The sequence below is a fragment of the Nannobrachium achirus genome (genome assembly GCF_963921795.1).
Source record: "Nannobrachium achirus genome assembly, chromosome: 17".
Classification (NCBI taxonomy): Eukaryota; Metazoa; Chordata; class Actinopteri; order Myctophiformes; family Myctophidae; genus Nannobrachium; species Nannobrachium achirus.
Genome location: NC_137824.1, coordinates 28,559,618 through 28,578,657, shown reverse-complemented (window position 1 = coordinate 28,578,657; position 19,040 = coordinate 28,559,618).

Sequence of the window (19,040 nt, the reverse complement as noted above, 5' to 3'; positions counted from 1 at the left end):
AACCACCGCAATTGTATAATGTATGTACCATACTGGCTAAATTACTTTTATTAATTTACAAAAAGTTACATAGTGCTGCTTTAACATTTGTGGTCAAGAAAACAAATATACAAAACAAACATGAGCATCAATCGAAATAAAAAGTTGCAAGAAGGGATAGGCTACAGGGAGGGAGCGTGGTCAGAAAACCAAATCAAAGTATATTTAGATGGGTAAAGGAAGTCCCTAATTTCTGCACATTGAAAGGACATCCTGTCGTTATGCTGTCAATGAGGTAATATGGTCATGGTGGAAAAGGTAATGACATCGCAATATTGGTTTATATGAGACAGGTCTCTATTCTACAGGGAAAACACTAAGAGCATAGTAAGTACTGACTGTGAAGTCACATGGAGTCCCTGCTCTGTTTAGCCAGACAATGAGGTTAACAGTGGTTAGGCTTTGTGTATCAATATCAGAGATAAAATGCAACCAGCGCTTCCTGTGGTCCTCAAGGTGTCATGGTGTAGAGTGAAAACAGTGACAAACAAAGGGGGCGTGTAAGTGTATTCGTTTGCAGTGTCTTTAAAAACATCAATACTGAATTTATCAGGAAACAATATGTGACATAAATTACTGTCACAGTTTGTCCTTGCTCGATGAAAAGTCAACTTACCAAGCTAAACCGCTGTCCAACACCACACACAGCGTGCAAATGAATGTGTGCTCACACCACCCACTCACACAGACTGTTGCTCAGGCAGCTGGATACAATAACTACAATATTATTATGTTTTTGTTAGCACTCTGCAAATATTCGCACATACTGTACAGTGCATGCACGCTCACCCATGCACATGCATGCATGAAGTCATAGAAGGAGACAGGAGAAAGGTGTCAAACTCATCTATAAAAACAATAGGGATGCACCAGATATATTGTATAGGGTGGCTGTGGCTCAGGGGTAGAGTGGCCGGATGAGAACCTCGAGGTTCCCAGTTCGATCCCGGGCTCCCCCAGAGTGTCCTTGAGCAAGACTGTAACTTGTTTCCCTGGCACAAAAGTGGGAATGAGTTATTGTACTCATTTATTTTATGTTATTTTAAAATAACAAAATCTGTCAGAATTTCCCAATTGGTGCATTCCCTAAGAAGAATAACCAATCTATCGTAAATAGGAGGGGTCTCGCAACTGTCTCCCCCCGCACACACAAACGCACACACACACACGCATGCATGCACAGTGCACACACACAGGGTTCACAGCATTTTAGTCAGGTGGGATTAGATCCTGCTCGCTTCCCTCATTACTTGGTCTCACCATGTTCTAAGATCATACTAATCTTCTTGGACGCTCAGCCATATTAATCGTTTTCCCTCACAGAGCAGCTTGCGTGTGTCCCTCTGTGAACATGTCGATAGCAGAGCTCGACCGAGGCTAAGAAGAACTGATGACACCCTGAGCTGGTATTGTGCCGTGTGTGTTCAGTCTTCAGCTCCTGGTTCCAACTGTTTGAAGTGACACCTCTTACCCTGAGCAAATCACATCCTGGTGGCAACAGCATATTCTGCAAATTATAAAATTTTGGCCTGTCACCATCGGCTCAGAGGAACACTTTAATCTAAAGCGTATTATATTGTCATGCGGCAGAATGCATTTCTTATTAAATGGACATATATTTTTTGCCAGTACACCCTGCTGATGGAATTGTCTTATGTGCATAATTAAGCCCTTTTTATGATTTAGATAGCCATTGCCTTATGTGTGAGTATTCAAAGATAATGTTAGGAGTTCACCACATGCTTTATTGGTGCAAGGTGCTAATTAAACTCCACCAGGTATTGAAACCGTAAAGTAGCCTGTTTATGTGCATGGCCCTTTTCCTTTTGAGTTGACCTAGTATAGAGTAATTTTGGCACAAAGACTTCAATGGCTCTGATTTGATCTATACATTTGGAATTAATTTCTAAGATACGTTTTTGGTATTTATGCCTTTATTGATAGGACAGTGGGGGACTGACACGCAGCAAAGTTGGTCGGGTAGCCTGACAGCGACACGCTGTCAGTCTACACCGAGCCTGTGTGGTATGCGCCTGGATCGGTAGGCCAGCGGGCGCTCCCCATTTGGAATTCATATCTGCTAAGCTAATTGTGCAAGTCTCTGAAAAGGGGATAGGGAGAAGCATCGAGATTGTCGGGAGTCAGGGACCTACCCCTGGTGTGGAGCGAGCTCTCAGTTTTATTGGCCTTTATTCTTTACTTTAATTCTTTCTTGATTGGAACCACGATTGCGAACCTTTCCAGGGCTGGACACAGACAGCAAATATTTTCTTTCCAACAACGATAAACTCCTGATGGCATGCTGTGAAGTGTAGCTGTTGGCAGTTACTGAGACCTCGCCCACTCTGCCTCAGATGAGGAGAATTCAAGGAAACGACTGTTTCCTGGCATGCCTGGAGTTCAACAGGGTGGGCACATTTCCATTGATTTATTATTCATGTCAATGCAGTTAACTCAACAAACATGAGCTGAATGGCACTGTCTCTTAAATTATTCTATAATAATTCGTTCATTCATGTATATTTAATTTTATTTATTGCAACAATTTAGAAATAACAATTTGTTGAAAAGAAGACCACTAATTTCAGCAATGCTAGTCACAGTTTCCCTGTTCAAATCAAGTCAGGGATGTGAGCAACACAGATATTGTCCTTAATGCTTAACTATTTAATATTGTTGTTGTCGAGCAGAAACCTTTTATTTAAATGAATGCCCTACGTCATTATAAAAGTGTCATACAAAAGTATAGTGAAAATAGCAGATCTACAATCTCACAGCTTGTAGATCAGCTATTTTCACCATTCTATTTAATTGTTAAAAAAAGGAACAGTTTTGGACATACAAGGTTTCCAGCCGACAGCGCCGATATGTACAAGTCCATGGGTCTGTGATTGCTAGACCAGGATTTCTTAATTGAAAACACCAGCTCCCTGCCTAAGCTATCACGTTTCAACCAGCCATGTTGTGGGGTTGCCAGGTCAGGGCACACGAAAGCTCCCATGCATAATTTACGATGCTCTTACCTCAGATAATCCATACATATGAGCCATGAGGTTATAATGCTCCAGCCAGCCATACCCATCTGCAGCCAATTTCATCACAGTCCATTTGCACAGTCCACCTTAAATCACAGAGAGCGCTCTACAGACATATAGCTCTGGAAGGCCAAGCGAGTCCAGTTTCATTTGAATTCCCTTTGCATCCCCCTCCTTGTGGAATTAAAGGGGAAAGTGTCTGTGTGCATTAAGCACCTGAACCTGTGCTCCTTGCTTTAAAAGCCCCGCCTCCTCTGGCGTCTCCAGTGGCAGTAAATTGTGGAAAGGAATGCATCGCTATACCAGATCAATAAAACTCCTTTGCAATTTAACAAGAACAGATGTTAGCAGTCCTACCTTGCTCCATTTTAAGTCCGATCACTGTGGGTGTTTATTGTGTGTGTGTGTGTGTGTGTGTGTGTGTGTGTGTGTGTGTGTGTGTGTGTTGTGTGTGTGCGCGCGCGCACTTACTTGCGTGGACGTGTGTGTGCGTGTGTGTGTGCGTGCGTGACTGCGCCTAAAAAAAGGGCCTGTGTGTGTGTGTTTGAGTGAAAGAGAGGGATCGAGTGATAGAGAGACGGGCAGAGGACAGACACAGCAAGGCGAAGAGTGAGCTACTTGTGTAAGCAGCCCATTATCTCAGGCATCAAACGTGTGATCTCCTCTATCTGTGGAGATTATAGGGGCTTAATCACCGTGAAGATTAACTTTATCGCGAATTGCATTTCTCCACACAGTTTTATTTGCGAGGACAGACACGGTGAGTGAGAGGCATTGGAAATAGGGAAGCTTGATTGGTTCCAGTGTGCAGAATATGCCTGCTGGTTGATGTTGTTTTGTAAATGTCTTAAGAGCTTAATCACAGAATCTACTTTAAGGGTAAAACTACTCAGTTCAAAGGGGCCATTGCATCCATAAACATGTCCTATATTTGGTCCCTGCCTTTAGTCTAATTTATTCTCCGAGAGACGTAGACCCAAATTAGATATTTGAAAATACCATTGTTGGAGTAAACGCGAGGCTAGGGTAAATCAGCCACCTTCCGTCATCTTTTACAGGGGAGTTATGTCACAGAACCGGAACCCTGTGAAATCAGTGCCAGCATGGACGACTGGCTTTAGTGTTAGTGAACAAAAACAATGCTCTTGCATTAGGGAATATTATGGATTTTACCCAAGTACCAAAGGTGAAATATCAAAACGATCGATTTAATAACAATTACTCCTCGATTCAAATAATAGATGTGCTTGTTCTTGGCTACACTCGGTCACTTAGCTTTTTTAGCTTATTATTGGTAATGCCAACGGGACAACCTACGCACAGTTTTAATATAGCTGGGATGAGGTTGTTGTGTTGTTAGAACAGGTCAGTGCAAATTAATTCTGTCTTGGCCATTCATTTGCATCATTGTGATGTCAGAACAGGTCAGTGCAAGAGCATGATGTGTGACAAACAGACAACATGAACTGGAGGTTTTCTTACTAAGTAGCTAAGGTTGCAGTTATCTTTGCACTCAAGGGATTTAAATATCCATTGTAGCAATCACTGGATCATGTAGGTTTGCACCGTACAACATCCAGAGGATCAGAGCCTTCCTCCCCAGGCAGGGGTTTAGTGGTAGTGAGGCTATTGGTAATCAGAAGGTCACTGTACGTACCACAGTGTACCCGAGCAAGACACTTGACCCTTACCAAGGTCCATTATTTATCCAGCATTTGAGTCACAGACCACCATTTTGATGATATTTAGCGCCTCAGACCCAAAATGTAGTTGATTATGAGTTTGTGCTGTGTTGATGCTGGTTGGTACCTTAGGAGACATAACAGGCCAACGTTGATCAAAATATCAATTCTTCTACATTCTGTATTGTGTAGACCTCTTGTAAATTAAGTAATGCAGATGTTAATTTAACTCTTGAGAGCGTAAAATGAAACCAAATCGACCCATAATATAAGGGTTAATTTGTTACAGGCTTGTTTTTCATTGATGCCTTCCATGTACAGCACTTTGGGCAATGTCTATTGTTGTAAATGTGCAAATGTAAAAAGTAAATAAAGTTTGATTTGATTATATTTTAGAAAATATATTAACAGAAAATAAGAATATAAAAATGTAATGTAATATGACAGCTTTATCTTGCACAAGTAAGTCAATTACATTTCAATCGCGCATGTTGTGTGCATGGCTGCATGCATAATCATTTCTCAACAAACAAATGCATAATTAGTTTATTAGAACACATTTGATAATAATGAGCAATCGACTGCACAAAAATATGAACGTAATTGATGGGTTTTGGATTAATTCCCATATTTGTAATTCCTTTAGAAAGTTATCCTTTCACAGAAGAGTAAAACCACAGTCAGTCAGAGTCAAAGAATATCCCATAATGATTAAAGATTACTCCCACATAAAGGAGGCGACACACCAGTGCAAGTCCGTTTTTCTGTTAGTTGTATTGAAAGAATAGTGCAGAGTTCAACGTACAGTACAGCAATTCACCCATAGTGCCTTCTCTGGGCTAATAGACAGTTGACATGATTTTATATAGTTACTGTAAAACAGTAGGATGGGTCCTGTCGTGATGATGTAATATCGTGACCGTGGTCACCTCATCGGCTGACCTGACCTTTATCAGTGGTCAGAACACAACAGAGTTGTTGACATGGTGTAATCTTGTTGTTGACAGCTTAAAGATGGTTTACCAGTTGAATATCAGACACTTGTACAGTACAGTGTCAAGGCTGTTGGAATAACAGGGTTTGTTTTGGAACATAGAGTGGCAAACAGCAAATTAATAAATGATCTGTCATGTATAGTAGTTTGATCTTATGACAAATTGGTACAATAATATTAACCAAACTTTTCCAACAGTAATAATAATAACCCATGCTGGATTTGCCCTATTTCATTCCGATTTGATATGATTTACAAGTTAATATAAAAAAATCTATTTCACTTCCATCCATAAAAGGCAACACAAATGTTTGGCAACACAGTTTGTTGACAAAATTGCCTGGTGGAAACCTGCTGTCAGTGCTGGCCGGCCTCACACACAGGCGCTCACACAAACGCACACTCCCACAGTCTCACACCCATGCTTGGCATACCACACCATTCCAAACCAGAAACAAATCATAACCCAAAGATATGACCATAGTCATAACACCTGCGCACAGAGGAATGCACTTTTGTATTTTTTCCTTTGCATTTTACTTACATGGTACATGACCATTTAATAATTTTGCCTAGGGTTCTTGCCTCTGATATTGCACTAGTGAGTTACTCTGGAAAAGAGTACAATAAGATGTATCTCCTCCTTATTCAGTGTCCATAGTCCAAATTACTTTTCTATATCGTGAAGCCTATTCAAAAGTTCAAAAGTAAACACTATCAAATGAAGTGAGACATAGAAACAGACTCAGGCTAAGCCTTGTCTGACGGGATTATCATGGTCAATGCATGCAATGAGTGGCCACTATGCAAACAGTGCCAATGAATCCAAAGCTGATGCAGGCAGCTGTGAGCTGTTGGTTTGCATTTTAACAAAACTTTGGGTCCTGTAGGAGGAAGTAGAGAAAAATTCACTCACAGAGTTTTGCTCGCGCACACACGCACACGCACGCACTGCATGAGAGAGCAGACAAAGTTACCAGAGATCTGCTTCTGTTGCTAGGATACCAGTTCTTTGGGCTCCTAAGTGAATCAGGGTAACTGGTGGCACCAACTGCTGTGAAAAATTAACACAATGAAAAGGCCACAATGACAAAAAGAACAGTTACTTTCAACTTGCTATTAGATAAATTGCATTTACCAAATCAGTTGCCTTGGGATATTTATTTTATTGGAGAGGCATTGATTCTGTTTTAGACTTTATTATTTTTAGTTTGTTTTAGAGCGCAAAGTATTAGTCTTCTTTAATGGCAGTTAAACGGTGTGCCTGTATTCACTTACAAATACTCAAATACTGGGCCGGGTCTCCCTCCCCAGCTTGACTGCTGTAGAGCTGTTATGGCCATTGATTTTCTTTGCCTCCATTCAGCTGGCCTTTCTGTCCTGACTGGACCCCCATAACAGAGGTGCCCTCAATGGCAATTATAGGCTCTATGATTTTACCAATTTACCACACTACTCATTCCCACACTCTCCTCAGTGTATACAAAGAAATCATTTAATTTGACTACTCTGGAGCAGTGGTTTTCAACCCTTTTCATATCAAGGTCCAGACCTTGAATATTTTGTCCGATTTTGTCCACAATTCCATGCTGTATTGATGTGATACCATAGGAGAGATAACAGGCACACGTTGCTCAAGATAACAATTCAATTCACAAAGAAGTAATTCTATGTAGATGTTTAACAATAATTTAACTCTTCGAGAGTTAAAGATCTATAAGGGTCCATTTGGTTACCAACTCTCCATCATTTAGCTGGGGACCACCTGGAACCCCCTCAAGGACCACTGGTGGTCCCTGGACCACTGGTTGAGATGAGAACCACTGCTCTAGACCGATTTCCTGAGTGAGAGCCTGCAAAGGGCCATCTCTGCGGTGCAAACAGTAGTGTAAAGTAACATGTAGCTTACGTTTAGTTAAGTACTGTATTAAATGCAGTTTTGAGGATTTGTACTTTACTTGAGTATTTCCCATTTTTTATAATTTTACGTCTACTCCACCACACTGGCTGCGGTTTACACCGCAGAAATGGCGGCGGCGCTCTCTACCGGGGAGCGCCCAGGAAATCGGTCTATATTTCTGAAACATGTTATTGGCCAGTGGCCTTCAATGTATTTCAGGCCACGGACTCCTTAGCTGATAGAGAGACCAAGCAGGGACTCCCGCTAGGCCTATACATGAATATAGGCCTCTGTCGCTCATCTTATGATTCTTTTGTGTTTTTTGAAAGCCTTCCATTCTGTCATACAGCTTGATGGCATGTGTATTGTGGTCTTGCATAGAACTGTTAAAGGACGACATCACCCATTTTCTTTATATAATTGGTCCTCACTAATGCTCATGATAAAATGGTAAGAAACGTCGGTCTGTGTCTCAAAGGAGGGCTGTGGACACTTCAGAAACCTGCCTAACAGTGACATGATCATTCAAACAAGATACAAAATCACACCCGTGTGAACTGAGCGGTGGTCGTGGAGGCTGTGCAACAGCACTACTGGGTGGGTGCAGCGGGGTTAGTGTGCTTTTACAATGCTGTAGTTTCTTCACACACTCTAATTTATTTGACCCTAAAACATTCAGTTTGTTAATAATAATAATAATACTTGACCACACATGCTGACCCACCCTTCCCCCCTGTGTGTGTGTGTGTGTGTGTGTGTGTGTGTGTGTGTGTGTGTGTGTGTGTGTGTGTGTGTGTGTGAGAGAGAGAACAACAGCGCCCCTCCCTTAACATGTGTGGTCAGAAAAGGTACTGCAGGCTTGAGGCTACATACACGGACGGGCGGCCGGACGGACGGCCGGACGGCCGGACGGACGCATACACACACGGCCACGTATAGGAGACGGTGTGACCACCGCTCAAAAAAAGATTTCTATTAACAGAATTATGATTATAATTATGGCAGTTAACTGACATTATTTATGGAAACCTCTGGCTTCCTGAGTGTTAATTATAGCATCCTAACTTTCCAGGAATAGAAAGCTGTTTCTATTAACTTGGATCCACCATCGATGATGTCACTGGTAGGCAGGTTTCTGAACTGTCCACATCCCTCCTCCACGACACAAACCTAATAGACAAAAATGGCATTCGTGAGGACCAATTATATGAAGATAGATTGAAAATGGGTGAAATCTTCCTTTAGGTATGTTGAGCTCAGAAACTCGGCCAGATATGCACATTTTGAGACCCAGAGATCGTCACTGAAATTTGACTTTGGCATTGCAGGTGTGGACAGTGGGTGATTGCACTGCCGGCAGTGGTGGTACACAAAGTATACAACCTCATTACTTGAGTCAAAGTATAGATACCTACTCCTGATCAAATATTACTCCACTACAAGTGAAATGTGCAGAGGTTTTTGTTAGTTTTTTAATTGTTTGAAATAATTTCCCCCCTTCTTTTAGAGTAGCCAATAGTTTTACCCCCTTTTTTCCTCCCCAATTTAGTTGTTTAGTTGTTTAATTAACTCCTCCCTACACATAATGGTGTCACTGCTGTTGTAAGTCTTACTGGCTCACCTGTCAGTTGAGGAGCCCCCACCGGGAGGGCACTGCTCTTCCGTCCCCCCTTTTAACATTAGGCCTACCCGTTGTGCCAATGTAGGGCCATCATTTTCCCTTTCTTGAGCTGTATGAATCAATCCAGATGCACTAAAATGCAGGCAGCACTATGATTAACTTGAGCAAAAGGATGATCATAGCTATGTAGATGTAACAATGTCCACACGTGCGTCACACCGCCATCCACAATGCCACCGACTACAGGTTAGTCATTAAGTTAGGAGATTTGAATGCGCCCACTGTTGAAATCGGGTACTGTGAGTGTGGTTTCCTCCTGTGAAAATTATAGAGGTATGTTTTTATGACATTTTAAAAGCTTTTGCAAAACAGTTTGAAAAACAGGCCGGTTCGAAAGTGCTCCTTCAACACCTGCCCACTCAGTTTTTCTACATCTCAACCAGTAAGACTCCCTAATCGGGAGATAAGCAACCGTCACGTCACATACACAAACTTTAGAAGGCAATCGTAGCCAATCAGGAGGGAATATGGGAAATGGGAAAGATTGATGTCATGACTTTAGAGATACTGTGTACCGCTTTGCGTGATTCTAGGCCAAAATCTGTTGGAGCAGTGTCCAAAAATGTGTTTTGCAAGAATCGGCCTGATAGTGGCGCTGGAAGAGGGCCATGTGAGAAATCAGGGGCGGAGGTTGTGTTTTGCCATCCAAGGAGTGTGTGTGCATGGCATGGATAGGGGCAGCAATGGCGGAGATAAGAGTAGGGGCAAAAGTGTGACGTGACTTGACGGACAGACAGATAGACAGACAGACAGACAGACGGAGGGAGAGACAGCCGGTGGAGCTTTTCTTGCAACCTGACGGTCGCAACAAAAGCAAAGGACAGATCTCTCTCTTGTCACTGTGCCTTGGGTGCTTGAATGGCCATAAATTCCACTGTAGATGTCCATAATTCCAACATGCATGATATTACTGTTCCGTGTGAAAGCCTTGTTAAGTAGAGCAGCGTGTTCCTCTCCTGCACCACAGGCAATGGAGAATATGCAATGGACAATTTTGTCAATCTGACAACATCTGACAATTCAACACAAATACAGCACTTCTGGAGCATTATTTAAATATTTTCAGACATATATAAATAATGAAGAGCCCATAGGGTTCGGGTACCCCCTTTTGAATACCCAGAAACATTTGACTATGAATTGTTTTCTGACACGTAATCTAACTAAGATTATAGTTATTTAAAAAATCACACCTAGTGTGAAGTGAGCGGTGCTAGCCAATCACAGCGTGTCCTGCGAAGCTTGGCCAATGGGATCCTGGGCGTACAACAAACTTTGAGTCGGTTGTGCCAAGATGTATCTAGGCCAGAAAGTTCAAGAAAAGCAATAAAAGTAATATATAGAAGAGTAGGGTCAGAATAAGTGTGAGCAGCAGTGTGTACAGTATTGTAAGTGTATTTGTGATTACATAAGGCATGTATCTATCAACTATTGCACAGACCAGCTAGAAATGTATTGCACAGATAATACTTCAAGTATTGTATATAGTATTAGACATTGCACATACTGTATATGGTATACATTGCACTTCACATATTTTACATTGTCTTGTTTTTACAGTAACTAGAGCAGAAGTGTACAGCGAAGATGAAACAATATGTTATTCTTCAATCTGAAAACTCGCTGTTATTGGAGTTATTTGACCTTTGTCAGAACCACCCACGCAGTCATTCAAACCATAACCGAAAATAAATTACCTACCTGTCACTCCAATTCAGTTTGAAACGGCATTAAGATTCAGAGGACATTTTGCTGACAGACGTCTTTGTCAATCCGGAGGAACAAAATCCATCACAGTCAGTGGTGTTGCTTTTATATTACAGAAATTGTTTTCTAATGTACAGTCATTTAAAACTGCCAGTTTTTATGTTCCCAAGTAGCATTTGAGTCAAACTGCACAGTGTAGAAAATACCGTTTATGTTGCCTGTCATAAAACTTATTTTACTTGTGTTGTTCAGAGAGTAAAGCTAATGGACCTTTCTATCATTTCTGTTACCCGGAGGTCTGTCCTGATACCGCCCCAAAATAAGATGCCACAAGGGGTGATATTTACCTCCTGGACCTCTCCAGGGAATCACTTTGTGTCCTTTGTTGTTGAGCTTGTTATGCTATTCACTAGTAAGAGACCACACCTCTGCTCAAGTTTAACAGATTTTATTGAACAATAAATGGATGGATGAGGGAAGGATGGGGAGACTCAGGGTGGGGGTGTAGTCTCAGGAGAGGACAGCCATCGATGCTCGCTCGGGGAGCGGTCGTCTCTACTCCAACAGTGCCCCCGGGGTTCCTGGAAGAAATAGAGAAATAAAGATCCACAAAGCCATCTAATGTAGAATTGAAGTGTTATGACCCAAAAAGTAATATGCAAGTGTACGTCAAGAATGAGTCAGAGTACAGTATTTAAAGCTCATTAACTGGTGAAAATCGAGTGGCAAAGTGAGTGGCAAAGTGAGTTTAACGTCATTTAACGTTGTTTAATACAATCCGATAGGACTTTTATGATTGGATGTATGGGCTGTCAAGGCCAAAAAGTCGCTTTTTGCCACTCAGTAGGCGTTCCCATGTAACTTCTGGGTATGATGATGATGTCACGCGCATACATCATCATACTGTATGCCACTCAGCGCCACTCGAGTCGAGCCATCATAATGCCACTCAAGCGCTCGTTGGGAAACTCCTACTGACTTTTTTTTTTTGTCAAAAGGTAGGCGTTCCCGCATAACTTCCGGGTACAAAGATGTCACCCGCATACCCTCTATTATTATTAACCTTTTAGCTGTCACCATGGCGTCCCTCAGCACTGTGTTTATTTATGTTCTTTGCAAATGACAACTTAAAGCAGCAGCACTATTTAACTTTTTTCCATGAATAACATGTAATTTTGTCCAATCTGTATGGTGGAGTATGTTAATACAAAATAACTTAAACTAATCCTGTGATCCTGTGCCTAGGTGAGACATGACCTTTGACACGGAATTGAAAGATCATTACACATTTCAAATAAGGGGAAACGATAATTGTTTTAATAATTTATATATATATATATATATATATATATATATATATATATATATATATATATATAAGCACATTTTCGGAGAGTACTCCTACAGATTTTGTAAAAAAAAATCACGCAAATCGGTACACAGTATCTCTAGTCATGTGATCAACATGGAACTGTCCGATTTTCCATATTCCGTCCTGATTGGCTAAGATTGGCTTCCAAAGTTTGCAGGATTGGTCCGTTTTGAACAAAATGCCTCAAAACATGAACACAGTGTGCCATTTTGGTGAAATTGTGCACGCTCATTCCCGCTAGACCGAGGAAGAAATGCCACTTTTCAAATCATTTTCAAACATTTCAAATCAGCCTCATGATGGCGTAATTGGCCGATTTGTGTTTTACCCTATAACTCCACCGATCAGTGGAAAACTTTGTATGCTCACTCCCTAGAGGCCACGGAAAAACCATTGCCCTGCATTTTTCACATCTGCCTTTTATACCGCCACCAGGAGGCCGACTTGTGAAACACATTTATTTATATTACTCCTTCAGATTTTATCCGCAAATAACGCAAATCAGTACACAGTATCTCTATAGTTATGTGATCAAGACGGAATATTTCATATTTCATCCTAAGTTTGCAAGATTGGTCCGTTTTGAACAAAATGTCTCAAATCATGAATACCCGAAGCAAAAACATGCATGGACAATCTTTTTTATCAAGTTAACATCAGAGTGTGTGTACAAATGTGTACACACACTCTTCTGAGTTACAGACCCCTTATAGCGCCACCAGCAGGTTGACTTTTGCAAAACATGTTTGCAACAAAACTAGTCAAATCATGAATGCAGCGTCCGATTGCCGTGCAAGGCTGAAGAAGACATGGTACCCTTTTCACTTTGGTCTATTACAGCGCCACAAGGAGGCCACAAGACCTGTGCTCGGAAGAGCACTGCTTTTAGTTTAAGCATTAATGGTATTACTTAAGTAGATCACCGACTATTTACAAAGGCTAGTTGAAAATAGTCGGTAAGAAACTAAATTTGAATTACAGTACAGTATGTTTAGCCAACATTGTAAGAAGATTACATTTGTCAGTATCAAACTGAGCACAAAAAGACTGAGTTAATAGCCAGACACAACACTGTCTTAATTAAGGTGCAATTAAGGTACAGTACATTCACAAGTTCATTAACATTTTAATAGCTTTAGACATAATATAAACAAACACAATGTCTAATTAAAGCAATTAACAAGAAAATGGTCTATGTTTATGTATGATATACTGTATGGCCGAAGGTTTGAATACATAATGGCATTGACACAGGTATGGTCCTTTAATACAGCACTTTGAAGACAATATCTGCATTTCTGTGGTATGCTATTGAGCAGGCCTACAGTAAACAGAAGTGACGGCTATTGATTCTGGGATCAACCTGTAATATTGGGTGTCAATGTAAAGCTTACTGCAACCCACTGTACTTTACCTGTGTTGGATCAATAACAAAAAGCAATTGAATTGTGTTTACCTTGTGGCATTAAAGCATGTTAATGTGGAAAGCTTTCCGTCATGCCTGTTTGTGCTCCTGATACCAGTCATATCACAGCAAGTATGTTGTTTTTAGTTTTAGTTTTGTTTTTGCCATTAGAGGACCATGTTGGAAACAAGTATCCTCAATTTTTAAATGTTATCCCTTTTATTGTTGTCTTCTTATGGGGACAACCATAGCTGACTGCGGGTGTCGGCAGGTTATCGACTCACCAGTGTCAGGGTTACTGAGGTTAGGTTTGGGTTAGGTTTAGGCATAGAGGTTAACATTCACCACCGTCGAAATACTGGGATGTAGAACAAATGTTATGTCAAAATATCGACACGCTCCCGGTTTGCCTCCCTTCAAGTGTCACTGAGCAAGACACAGCTAGTGCTATGCCCATGCCCCGAGTGTTCTGAGCAGCCATCAGCTGGCTGAAGCTGAAATTTAATTCCCCACCATGTGACTACAATGGCCCCCCTTTCGTATTTAAAAAAAGATCAATCAGAAATTATCTTTTTGGCACTTATGGGGCATACAACAATGAATTTACTCTGGCGAGTGATGCATTAACAATCACCAGAGGACTATTGACAAAACATCTATCCATTTCAAAATAAAATTCCAAACCTGTTGTGTCACATCTGTTGCTCAATGCTAGTTGACTACACAACATAAAGTCATCCACCAGCATTGCTACAAGTCTGAGTTACCCAGACACAACACTGTCTTAATTAAGGTGCAATTAAGGTACAGTACATTCACAAGTTCATTAACATTTTAGTAGCTTTAGACATAATATAAACAAACACAATGTCTAAATAAAGCAATTAACAAGAAAATGGTCTATGTTTATGCATGATATACTGTATGGCCGAAGGTTTGAATACATAATGGCATGTATTGACGCAGGTATGGTCCTTTAATACAGCACTTTGAAGAAAATGTCTGCATTTCAGTGTGTGGTATGCTATTGAGCAGGCCTACAGTAAACAGAAGTGACGGCTATTGATTCTGGGATCAACCTGTAATAGTGGGTGTCAATGTAAAGCTCACTGCAACCCACTGTACTCTACCTGTGTGCGATCAATAACAAAAAGCAATAGAATTGTGTTTACCTTGTGGCATTAAAGCATGTTAATGTGGAAACTGGAAAGCTTTCCGTCATGCCTGTTTGTGCTCCTGATACCAGTCATACCAGTCATAAACGTTTTGCCATAGAGGACCATGTTGGAAACAAGCGTTCTCAATTTTTTAATGTTATCCCTTTTATTGTTGTCTTCTTATGGGGACAACCATAGCTGAATGAGTCTAGGAAACAGAAGGCCCCCGGTTTGCCTCGGGAAATCTCGCTATTTCTACATCCCATTATTGACCACGGGTGTCGGCAGTTTATCTATCTCAGAGGACTATTGACAAAACATCTATCCATTTCAAAATAAAATTCCAAACCTGTTGTGTCACATCTGTTGCTCAATGCTAGTTGATTACACCAGCATTGCTACAAATCTTGTCACTATACCTCCGTAAACTTGTTGACATTGTTTTCGGAGAGGATTTGGATCAGAATGCCTTTTTATTGACGGTGCAACATACAAATTAAGACTAATGTTTCGATGTGTACAGCTTCATCAGAGTCAATGTTTCAGACATTTTACTTTTTACTACAATAAAAAGGCATTTAAAGAAGTCCAAGCTGCTCCAGTGCCTTCTTCCTTAAGGCCTCTCCATACTTCGACCGAAATATTCGGTGAGTTGTGTTTTCCGACGTGCAAATTTCCGAACTCTCGTTCGGTTCAATGCTTTTCAGAAGTCCCGAGGGATATAATTTTATGGTAGAAAAGGACCTTTTGACCGAAAACGGCGGTTTCGGTCGAAGTATGGATAGGCCTTTACCTTTCTGTGATGCACAGGACCTGCCGATACCTGGCTGATGAGCAATGGTTCCTGATCTGGAACATGTCCCTGTTGACATCGTCTGGAACTGATTTGGCAGTCCAGAAGTTGGCCTCTCTCACATTTACTACCTCTTCCCTTACTGTCCTTTGTATTTATTGTTGGTATCAGGAAAATGGCAGTATGATCTGACTTGCCGAAAGGTGGGGGATGGGTGGCACTATAACCTTCCTTGAACGGAGTGTAGTGTAGTAGTGTTTTGGTAACACTTAAAGGTCGCCTCTATAATACTGCATTTGTAACGCATTATAATGTGCTTAAGTTATAGGGCATTATAACACTTGTTATAAATGTTTATAATCTTGTATGATAACGTTTATAATGTACTTTATTAGCCAGAACCTTTCTAAGGTATGAATTGTTATTAATGAGGAAAGGGCCAGAAGGCTTTATCAGTGGAATGTACAGCCTTAGAGATTACTCAACAAAACTCTTCAGGAGGTTAGAATGAACACATGATCGTCAGATGTTCCATGACATACTACAGTACACTCACAGCCACCTCTATTCCTTTTGGACTCGAACCCGAACCCCGAATTTAACACTGCATAGCATCCATGTCATTTTCCAAAGATGGAAAGCAGGATACCAGACAAAGGTCGTCAGTGGTCGCACCATTTTGGGATAATACAAAGCTAATGTGTGCGTTCAACAACACATTTTACATGGCAGAAATACTTACATACTGTACATTTTTCAGAATTTTTTAAAAGGCAGATTGATTGATTTGATTGGAAGGCTCAGTGGTAAAGTACCTGCCCACCACCGTGGAGTCAAAGGGTTCTAATCCACTGCGGTGCATCCGGCTTAGTCTATCACAAATACAATTGGTCTGTGATTGGAGAGGCAAGCCTGGTACTGCACATACTCCTACAGGCTGGGGCGGCACATGTCAGTGGGGGGAGGGTTGGATGGTAGGAGTTGGACGGAGGGGCTGTGGCCTCCCGGTGGGGGCTCCTCACTGTCAGGAGGGGGTCGTGCAGTTCAGTCATCTGTGAGAGACTCGGAGAAGCACTGTGCCTTTGCGTAGAGAGGACCTATTTGAGGTGGTTCTAGGATACCTCTTGGGCAGGAATTCCATGGCTATAGGGTGCGTCTCAGGTCCTGCAATCTTGCATCCTTTCCTTGCATGTTATTCCCCTCCCACTGACAAAGCATGTAGGAAACAAGTAGAGGAGAGAGGAAAGGAGGACATTTTGTGTGGGACGCAAATTCCTCTGTTGTGCAACGTCCATTTATGTTGACAACAACAAAGGTGACACACCCCCGCCCATGTAGGGGCGTTATATTGCCAGCGGTAGGGGCGGGGTCGTCACGCATCATGCAGTTCAGCTTTGAAATTCGTCCTGGTAGCATTTGTGTTTCCTACCCCTCACCTCCTCAGTGATGCTTAATCCTATTTCCTATGTCCTTTGAGCAGAGAAAGGTTGTTAAAGGTGGACATAAGCAGCGTGTCCCATATGCGATATGCTGTCTTGCTCCAAAGCACTGACATCTTACAATAATGACAGGACATGCTCGGTGTGAAAACATCTGCTGGTCGCTCAAGTTCAGTTTTACATCCTGTGTGAAATTTTTATGAGCCCCATTTTTCCTCCAAAGCATGTTTTTACTATTTGGGAGGGGGGTGTTATTGCTTTACTATCACCACCCTCACAGATGCAGGTACACATTAGTGTATACTGCTTGGATGCATATATTGTGTATTATGTTTCTTTCCAGTGATTTACAGTGGGACACCTTCAGTGCATGCAAATTTCCGGTTTCCTCATAAACACGTTTTCCCAGCAAATAGCATCTAATGCCCCAATGATGCAGCCACTCAGCCCACTCACATTATGTGGAAGGTGTGTGTGTGTGTGTGTGTGTGTGTGTGTGTGTGTGTGTGTGTGTGTGTGTGTGTGTGTGTGTGTGTGTGTGTGTGTGTGTGTGGATAAACAAAACTGGTGACACTCAAAACTGTGTCATTACTGTAAATGTGCTGCTTTATTTTAAAGTGCAGCAAAATACTAAAAATGATTTAACGGTATAATCAGGGTATACATATAACTAAAGCTGAAAACAATAAATATAAATCAGGGATATGCAATAAATATAAATCACAGCTACAGTACACAGCCTTTCAGCTAGCTTCTCCTGCACCTCACTCTCCCAGTCACCAATAAATAGAGCGCGCACGGCACATGCTTCTCTATGCAGCCGACATGCAAGATTAACGTGTGTGTGTGTGTGTGTGTGTGTGTGTGTGTGTGTGTGTGTGTGTGTGTGTGTGTGTGTGTTGCGTGTGCGTGTGCGTGTGCGTGTGCGTGTGCGTGTGTGTGCGTGTGAGAGAGAGAGAGAGAGAGAGAGAGAGAGAGGGAGAAAGTTGGCACATCCCTTATGAATAGAGTTTAACAGGTAATGAAAATGTATATGGCAATGTTATATAGGGTCTACCGTTGAACATAAAATAACCTAGAATGCTTAAAATGGCCTGTGTTGTGTGTATCTTGTCCATCTAAAAGACTGCACTAACATGGTAGAGAGGCTAATTAACAGAGTTAATCCACCTTGCAGTTAGGAGAAAGAGCAGAGGGAGGTGAGGCTCCTTTCATGCTTAAAAAAATGTATTCAAATTAGCTAAACTACCACAGAGCTATTATATGTGAGATATACTTAAGCGGAGAAAACATGACGAAAGAATGTGAAAAACCTTCAACAAAAAGATACTTGTACATACTCGTGCGCACACATACTGTCAAGCATCCAATTCCCTTTTGAGGTAGATGTAGAGGTAAGGGATGTCTGTGGCGTCGTGGAACATTTCAGCTGGAGCTGATATGTCAGAGCTTTTTCTCGCATTTCTGTGTGTGGGGAAACTAAATATCTGTGTCTGAGGCCTGTCACACAGCGTCGCATCACAGGATGATCAAAACCGCCTTTGGCAAGCTCTTGCATTGTGTGAGAGAGGAGCTTCTTTATAGAGAAGCAAGGATGGTAAAGCAGAGGGAGGGAGGTGGAGTGGAGGCAGAATAAGCGAGTGTTGGAAGGAGAGGTGTGTGTGTGTGTAGGGGTGGAGGTGTTGATGCCACATTGTCATTATTCTCACTTCATAGCCATGGCTGTGCAGGCTTTTTGAGGCACCATTAAGGACGATTTGAACATTGGAGCACAGTCTCTGAATTTTGCTGTAATTTACAGTTCCATAAAGGGGGGATTCCTATTAACTCTAAAAC